Source organism: Trichechus manatus, unplaced genomic scaffold (assembly GCF_000243295.1).
Source record: "Trichechus manatus latirostris isolate Lorelei unplaced genomic scaffold, TriManLat1.0 scaffold00005, whole genome shotgun sequence".
Lineage (NCBI taxonomy): Eukaryota > Metazoa > Chordata > Mammalia > Sirenia > Trichechidae > Trichechus > Trichechus manatus.
The window spans coordinates 5,450,600-5,460,227 of record NW_004443941.1 but is presented as its reverse complement, the minus strand read 5'-3'; the positions used below and the strand labels follow the sequence as shown (position 1 = coordinate 5,460,227).

At 37.3% G+C, this 9,628-nt stretch overlaps 1 pseudogene; it reads left to right on the top strand.

Moving 5' to 3' along the window:
• The first annotated feature begins 330 nt into the window (after positions 1-330).
• LOC101359156 (40S ribosomal protein S7 pseudogene) lies at positions 331-898 on the top strand (annotated as a pseudogene).
• Positions 899-9,628: the final 8,730 nt, after the last annotated feature.

The window sequence follows — 9,628 nt, the reverse complement described above, 5'->3', positions numbered from 1 at the left end:
TTTGTTTTATGGGCCTGTCTAATCTTTGGCTGAAGGGTGAACCTCGGGTGACTTTGTTACTGAGCTAAAAGGGTGTGCAGGGGGCAGATTTCCCCACTACTCTTGTTGTATGGTCTTTGGTAGAAGTGGGAAGCTTCAAAACAAGATGTCACTCTATTCCTCCCAGAGTGGAAGACTGCTGTTTGAAAGTCTGCAAATAAACGTACATTATATTAACTTATCACAAATGCTTTTGGCGGGCAAAGTTTTAATAACTTATTTTTCTATAATGGTTAAAAAATAACAATTTAGGGGCCTCTTCTTAGGCTGGCGCTCAGCAAGAAGAAGGCCATGTTCAGTTCAAGTACAACGACTGTGAAGCTCAATGGCAAAAGCCAGATGAATTCAAGTCTGGCTTTTCTCAGGCTCTTGGGCTGGAGATGAACTCTGACCTAAAGGCTCAGTTGAGGGAGCTGAATATAGTCAAGGAAACTGAAGTTGATGGTGGTTGGGAACCTGTTATAATCTTTGTCCCATTCCTCATCTTTCCATGAAATCCAAGTCTGGTTAGTTTGTGAACTGAAGAAAAATTTCAGTGGAAATCACATTGGCTTTACTGCTCAGAGGAGAATTCTGCCTAAACCAACTCAAAAAAGCCATACAAGAAAATAAACAAAATTGTCCCAGGAGGCACACCCTGACAGCCGCGCACAATGCAATTCTTGAAGACTTGGTCTTCCCAAGTGAAATTTTAGGCAAGGGAATCTGTGTAAAACTGGATGGCAGCCAGCTTTTAAAGGCTCATTTGGCCAAAGTACAGCAGAACAATGCAGAATACAATGCTGAAACATTTTCTGGTGTGTATGAAGAGCTCATGGGCAAGGATATTAATTTTGAATTCCCAGAGTTTCAGTTGTAAACAAAAATGAGTAAATAAGGTATCACTCACACACACAAATTAGAATGACTGACTTACTTTTTTAGCATAGCATTTCGGTAATTATTAGTTGGTGTTCCTATATAAATAGTCTGCCTTTCACACTTCCTAAAATTGTTTCTTAGCCACTGCAAACTAAATAGGAGGTAAGAAATGGGGCTTTGTTGCCAACACATGATGGATCATTCAGGAATTCTATAAATGGTTTAATATTTGTTTATACTTTACAGAACACTCCAGTCAATAAAGTATGGATCCAGATTGTCCAACAATATAATTTTGATGCTACAACTATTTATGTAATTATGAAAATTAGGTATAGTGAAGAATTTACCAAGTTTTTGCACTACTATTTCTTTATTTCACAACCTCTTACTCTGAGTTAAAGTAGAAAAGTGTTTTAGTCTATAAATTAGCACAGGAAAAATAGTTCTTATTCTACTTTACCGTAACTGCTTAGCTAAACACACTCTCAGAAGTTCACCAGCTCTTTTAACCGACAATCTTATGTCAATCCGTTCACACACTTTCTCCTTCAGTGAAGAAAATTGTCAGATATCTACTCAATTAGCTGGTCTTTTGGCTTTCATTCTTGCTTCTTTCAAATTTGTTCTCTCTGTAAAAGAAGTCTAATCATGCTGTCCCTTGCTTTAAGCCATTCAGTGGGTTCCCACTGCAGTAAACATAACATCTGAACTCCTTACCATGTCCTACGACATAATTACCAGATTAGCTCTTATATCTATCTCTTTCACTAACTATGCTCCACCAACAGTGGTCTTCATTCTGTTCTTCCAACATATCATGCTCATTAGTGCTTAAGAAGCATCAAACATACTAGCAAGATCTTCCTCCCTACAGATCTTTGTAGGAATTCTTGTAGTAAATGGGATTGAGTTCATATATTACCTCTAATATGGAACCTTCCCTTGAAGCCTATATAAAGTAATGCATCCTTCTGCTACCCAAATACCCTTTATTTTATTATGCCATTATGTTTTCCTTGTATCACTTATTGTAGGTGCAGGTTTCAAAAGAACAAAGACATGTATTGATCATTTCTATGTTCCCAGCACCTCGAACACTATTTGGCACACATTACTTGTGCAATAAAAGTTCAAATCTATTTTGAATACCTCTGTATATAAACACCTGTTATGCATGTGTACTTCACATAATTTTCATTTAGGGGTCAAACTTCAATCAGGAAGTTTTACAGATCCAAAAGGGATATCCCTTAGACTTATTACTGAAACATATACCTACTTAACAGCTTTTTTTAACTTCAAAAAAGGGAGGAAGCCCACACTGGGCATCTGTATTTGTTTCCTATTGCTGCCAAAACAAATTGCCACAAATGACGTGACTTTAAACAACAGAAATTTATTTTCTCACAGTCCTGGAGGTTAGAAGTCTGAATCCAGTGTGTGGGCAAGGCCATGCTCTCCCCAAAGGCTCTAGGGGAAGATCTTGCGTTGTCTCTTCCAGCTTTTGTTGGCCCAACGTTCCTTGACTTCTGGTAGCACAACCCAGTCTCCGCCCCTTCGTCACATGGCGTCTTCCCTGCGTGTCTTTCGCTGTCTCTTTCCCTCTTTTTATAAGCCATAAAGAGATTAGGGCCCAACCTAATAACCTCATCTTAACTGATTACATCTACAACAACCCTATTTCCAAACAAGATCACATTCACGGTTACCAAGGGTTAAGACTTCAACATATCTTTTGAGGGACACAATTCAACACATAAATGAAATATATATCTACAGTGTACAGCTTTTTGAATTTCAAAAAAGAGAGAGATTCCACACTAGACATCTTATTTTGGTCCCTATATGTGATGACATTGCCCTGTATTCAGCATTGTACTGGAAAAGTAGTCATTGATTACACGTGTGTGTATGTGGCATATGCGTGTGTATTTATATATAAAATGCTTTTTTTTTTTTTTTTGGTCTATTATAAACCATACGACTGTAGTATTTTCACCAGGTTGCAAGGTCACATCTGAGCCAAATAGGAACTGACCTAAATGAATAGCAAGCACATTTAACAAAAGCAATTTGATCACCCTGATATATTTTTGACTCCAACAAAGGAGTCATAATGATACACACATAAATAATTTGGGGGATTTGATTAGTTTGCTTTTCATCCTAATCATATTCTGCTTCCAGGTTTATCTATGTAACAGCAACTGACTTCGTGTGACAGTTTCTGAAACCTTATGCTTTTTTTCTGTTACCTTTTCAAAGCAGCTTTTGCTAAACGCAGCTCAATATTAATAGAGGGGTGATATGCTCTCAGGACATAACTGGGAGAGACTAATTATAAATGCTTATTGGATTATACTGAGTCTCAACACCATATACCTAAAAAAAACCAAATGGTTGTTTATTTGGTGTTTATGAGGGCAAAGAACGGGGTGAGAGGAGTGTATGTGGAATGAAGTTCCAGGAATCCTATCAAAACAGAGGCCCAATACTTACCGGAAATGACATTTTAAAATTTAAAAAAATATATTATAAATGCATTCATTCTAAATTTCAATAAATTAAATTTAAAATTGTAATATATGTAGAGTTGGATCTTTGTTTTCTTTTAATGATACAGGCTATGCTAAGAAGAGAGAAATTCAAACAGCACAGAGAAAATGATATTCTTCAAACTGAACTTGATCTCTTTTATTTGCTTTTGCTTTATGTTCAAATTTCAAGAAGAAAACTATATAATAATATAAAGTTTAACAGAAGATCAGGTGCTTTCTCTTTTAAATTTAAAATATACATTTGAAAGTATGAAACAGCAATAAGAATATTAGCATTGAATTCATTTTGATCAGTGCTAGAGGACAAGGTTAGAGTTGTACTTTCTATATTATATGATATGCTAAATGGAAGACAATATTGGTAATTTATACATCATTGGCATATGTGATGGAGTGCCATGACAGCCTCATTTATTTAACCTTCCCCACATCAACACTTTTTGTCCTGTGTCTTTACTATTTCTCTCACAAAAGAAGCAGCAACTGTTTTTCACCCCTTGAACTGGGCTGGCTTTTTGACTTCATTCGGCCCATAGTTTCAATCCTAGCATCAAAACAACTTGTGTATTTCCACTTGCTTGCCATTGACCTCTGTGGCAACCATGATCAAATGGCCGCGATGATGAAAGGGACGTGTAGGATGGTACTTCGGTGCTCTGTTGTTCCAGAAAAGACCATGCTTTGCTATTGGGTAAACGGATAGAAAGCCCATCTCCAGATGTACGAATGAATCCAGACCAGATCAGAAGAGCTACCTTGTGTAATCAGATCTACTGAACTTTGAGGTAAATAAAAGTGACTGATGGTTTGCCACTGAGATTTTTGTAGTTATTCGGTACACAGCGATTAGACAGCAACTTTTAATTCTGAAACAATTCTAAACCTACACAAGAGTTGTAAATATTGTGCAGAGATGTCCATATACTCTTCGCCCAGCTTCCTTTAATGTTAACATCTCAAATAACTGTGATGCATGTATCAAAACTAAGAAATGGACTTTGGTACATTATTAGTTAACTGCAGACATCATTAGGATTTTACCAGTTTTTCCACTAATGTCCTTTATCTCTGTTCCAAGATCAGTCTAGAATACCACACTGCATTTAGTTATCATGTCTCTTTAGTATCCTCCAATCTGTGACAGTTTCTAGGCTTTTCCTTCTTCTTCATGACCTTGTACTATACAAAAGGTCAAGTATTTTATATAATGTCTCTAATCTGGATTCGTCTGATATTATCTCATGATTAGACTTAAAACGTGTTGCTGTTGAGTTGATTCTGACTCTTAGCGACCCTATAGAACAGAGTAGAACTGCCCCATAGGGTTTCCAAGGCTGTAATCGTTACGGAAGCAGACTGCCACATCTTTCTCCTGAGGAGAGTCTGGAGAGTTCGAACCGTTGACCGTTTGATTAGTAGTGGAGCCCTTAACCACTGCACCACCAGGTCTCCTTATGATCAGACTTAGATTATGGATTTTTGGAAAAATTATCATAGAAGTAAAGTATCCTTTTCATCGTACTGTATGAGGGTGTGGGTGCATGAAATCAACCCGACGTATTACTAGTGATGCTAATTAACTTTGGTCACTTGGTTAAGGCGGTGTCAGCCAGGTTTCTGCACTGTAAAGTTACTATTTTTCCCTTTCCTTATTCGATTCCTTACAAACGAATCACTAAACCCAGCCCACCTCAAGAGGAGAGGGACTGAGGTCCATCTCCTGGAGGGAGGAGTATCAAAGAATTTGAGGATGCTAAAACCACTTGGGTAATTAATAAGTATGGGGGGGTGCTTTGCAGCTATATAAACATTTAATTTCTTGTTTATTCCACTAATTTAAGCATTCATTAGGAGATCTTATCTACGGCAATTATTATTGTGCTGTTCTAATGCTTATTTCCTAGTCTTCTCATTCGGTCTATGTATATTATTTGGAGTTCTTCAATAAGCAAGATTTGTCCCTTCTCCTCTATTAATTTATTTTATCTTTTTTTAATGTTAGCATGGACTCATGAATATTCATTTTATTATTTGGTTTAAAATCCAATATTATCATTATTTATTTTGTCCTTCAAATTGTTTCGGCTTTCACAATCAAGAACTCCTTCAGGTTGGATCCTGTCTTCTTTCGATATGTCCCCCCCCCTTTTTTTTTTTTAATATTTCTTTACTTTCTGGCATTTTAATATGGTCAAGGCTGATCTTTATTTTCTCTGCTTCAGCCCTACAATGAGTCTTTTCTCCAGGGACCCTGGTTCCTTATGTTGAATAACGGTATATAGAAACTAACATTTGGGTGCTAGGTGTACTTGGGGTGTCACTAATTCTAGATTCTCTCAGCAGATAGAATTTAAAAGAATTGTCTATACTAACTTATTCCTGCATCTACCTATTGTATACGTATTAAAATAAACATGGATTTGTACAGATATCTCTGACACTAATATAACACCATGGGGTTTATTTTAGCCTTCCTCCTTCTTTATTTGTAGCTTCATTGACAGTGAGAAACCTAGCTCCCATTATCTACGATTTATTTACTTATCTGTTCACCTTAGTGTACATGTAAAATGGTTTCAGAATTGCTAACCCACAACCTATGGGCTACACAGACATTATGATCATAAAATCCTTTATAAGAAAACATGTGAAAGTGTTATCTCCCAGGCCAGATAAACCAAAAGAAATTAGCTGATTGACTGAAATGTTCATGATCTCAAAGAATGATATGAAATGGGAAAAGAATTTCATCTAAAATATTTTATTTTCTTAGGATATAGAGACACATGAGAGGTTGAAAACTGTAGTAGACAGGTAAGTCGTCGGGATGAGTGGTTGGGTATTTGCTATTCGTTAGTATCTATTACTTAATTTCCTCAGCAATCCTCAAACATAGTCAGCTATTATTAGACATGGTATTAGTCATGTTTGGGATAACGCTATTGTCCGTGTTCACTTTTCTTGTAAGTGTTCCCCCTAATTCTGCTGCCAACCTCTATGGCCACTCATTTACCAAGTGACCTCTTGGATCCAGTTAATTGTATGAGTGTAAAATATCTATTTCATACTGATGAAGTTTTCCTTCTTGATGATTTAGGTTAAGGCAGTGTTTTCAAACTTTAACATGCATATGAATTACCTGGGGGTCTTGTTAAAGCACACATTCAGATTAATAAATACAGCTGGGGCCAAAGATTCTGCATTTCTGACCAGACACAGGTGATGCTAATGTTGTTGGTCTATGGACCAGACTTTGAATAGCAAGGACCTAAGATAAAGGAAACCGTGATAAGACAGTCTAGGTGCTAGAGCTATTAGTCCACATTAGTTGGTACCGGAGTCAGCTTTCTTGTAAACCAATCATGCTGCTGCTGATTTGACGTAGCAGGAATTGAGAACCTTGCTGAGTACTGTGCTGAGAAAAATAATAGAACAGATGTGGAGTCTCTAAAAACAGAGATCACACAGCCTGTGAGAAAAATGGATATGGAGTTTCCTGGGTGAGATTTCAGGCCCCAGGTACTTCTTGCTGGCTCTAAAGTTCAATCCATTATAACCCCACTTTATTTATATTATCATTAATGGTACATTTTTCTTGCACCCAAATACTCTGTTCTAGATTCATATAAGAAGAATTCTCTTCCTCTTACCACTGCCCTCTGAATAAAAAGGGGGAGGGGAAAAGAAAACAGCAATGGAGATATATAGACCTAGAACTATGTATGAATCTTTCTTTAAAACTCATTATACTTTCTACTCATACAAGATCCTTCTCCAGGAGTTCAAAACATTTCACTCAAAAAAGAGAAATCCTTTAAATGGCATATTTATAACTCAAACACAAATTTTAGTATAAAATAAAAAAAGGAGTTTCACACACAAAAAAAGTTGATTAGAATTTGTAAAATCAGCCTAGTGTATTGTTTGTTAGACCAATATATCTTAATAAGATGATGTGTATCTCTGTGGTAGAACTGAATCCACAGCTAAAGTTGTCCTCTAAGGCAAAAGGATAGACGAGATGATCCCTCCCAATCTCTCCATCTGCTGTACAGAGGAAACTGGGTTGACACTGCAACAAGTTAGGTAGGCTTTGGTGGTCTACTTTCTAAGTGAGGGCAACAAAAAAGGTATGGTCCAAAGAACTTCTCTCTTACCTGGGCTCTGCAATAATATAACAGAGTAGAGTGATTACTCCCATCCTCCCTCATACCTTGAAATTCCCTGACATATATTATCTGTACCATGAAATGGAATGCATAAAAATCGATATCCTAGGCATTAGTGAGCTGAAATGGACTGGTATTGGTCATTTTGAATTGGACAATCATGTGGTCTACTATGCCAGGAATGACAACTTCAAGAGGAATGGCATTGCATTCATCGTCAAAAAGAACATTTCAAGATCTATCCTGAAGTACAACACTGTCAGTGATAGGATACTATCCATAAGCCTACAAGGAAAGCCGGTTAATATGACTCTTATTCAAATTTACGCACCAATCACTAAGGTCAAAGATGAAGAAATTGAAGATTTTTACCAGCTTCTGCAGTCTGAAATTGATAAACATGCAATCAGAATGCACTGATAATTACTGATGATTGGAATGTGGAAGTTGGAAACAAAGAAGAAGGATCAGTAGTTGGGAAATATGGCCTTGATGATAGAAATGATGCCAGAGATCGCATGACTGAATTTTGCAAGATCAACGACTTCTTCATTGCAAATACCTTTTTTCACCAACATAAATGGCAACTATACACATGGACCTAGCCAGATGAAATACACAGGAATCAAATTGACTACATATGTGGAAAGAGACAATGGAAAAGCTGAATATCATCAGTCAGAACAAGGCCAGGGGCCAACTGTGGAACAGACCATCAACTGCTCATATGCAAGTTCAAGCTGAAACTGAAGAAAATTAGAACAAGTCCATGAGAGTCAAAGTACGACCTTGAGTATATCCCACCTGAATTTAGAGACCATCTCAAGAACAGATTTGACACGTTGAACACTAATGACTGAAGACCAGAAGAGTTGTGGAATGACGTCAAGGACATCCTACATGAAGAGAGCAAGAGGCCATTAAAAAGACAAGCGAGAAAGAAAAGATCTAAATGGATGTTGGAAGAGACTCTGAAACTTGCTCTTGAACATTAAGTAGCTAAAGCAGAAGGAAAAAATGATGAAAGAACTGAACAGAAGATTTCAAAGGGCAGCTTGAGAAGAAAAAGTAAAGTATTATGATGACATGTGCAAAGACCTGGAGATAGAAAACCAAAAGGGAAGAACACGCTCAGCATTTCTCAAGCAGACAGAACTGAAGAAAAAATTCAAGCCTTGAGTTACAGTACTGAGGGATACTATGGGGAAAATATTAAATGATGCAGGAAGCATCAAAAGAAGATGGAAGGAAGACACAGAGTCACTATACCAAAAACAATTGGTCTATGTTCAACCATTTCAGGAGGTAACATATGATCAGGAACTGATAATACTGAAGGAAGAAGTCCAAGCTGCCCTGAAGGCATTGGTGAAAAACAAGGCTCCGGGAATTGACAGAATGCCAATCAAGATGTTTCAACAAACGGATGCAGCACTGGAAGTGCTCACTTGTCTATGCCAAGAAATTTGGAAGACAGCTACCTGGTCAACCGACTGGAAAAGATCTATATTTATGCCTATTCCCAAGAAAAGTGATCCAACCGAATTCAGAAATTATCAAACAATATCATTAATAACACATGCAAGCAAAATTTTGCTGAAGATCGTTCAAAAGCAGCTGCAGCAGTATATTGATAGGGAACTGTCGGAAATTCAAGCCGGATTTAGAAGAGGACATGGAACCAGGGATATCACTGCTGATGTCAGATGGATCCTGGCTGAAAGCAGAGAATACCAGAAAGATGTTTGCCTGTGTTTTATTAACTATGCTAAGGCATTCGACTGTGTGGATTGTAACAAATTATGGATAACATTGCAGAGAATGGGAATTCCGGAACACTGAATTGTGCTCATGAGAAATCTGTACATGGATCAAGAGGCAGTCGTTTGAACAGAACAAGGGGATACTGCATGGTGTAAAGTCAGGAAAGTTGTGCATATGGGTTGTATCCTTTCACCATACCGATTCAATCTGTATGCTGAGCAAATAATTCGAGAA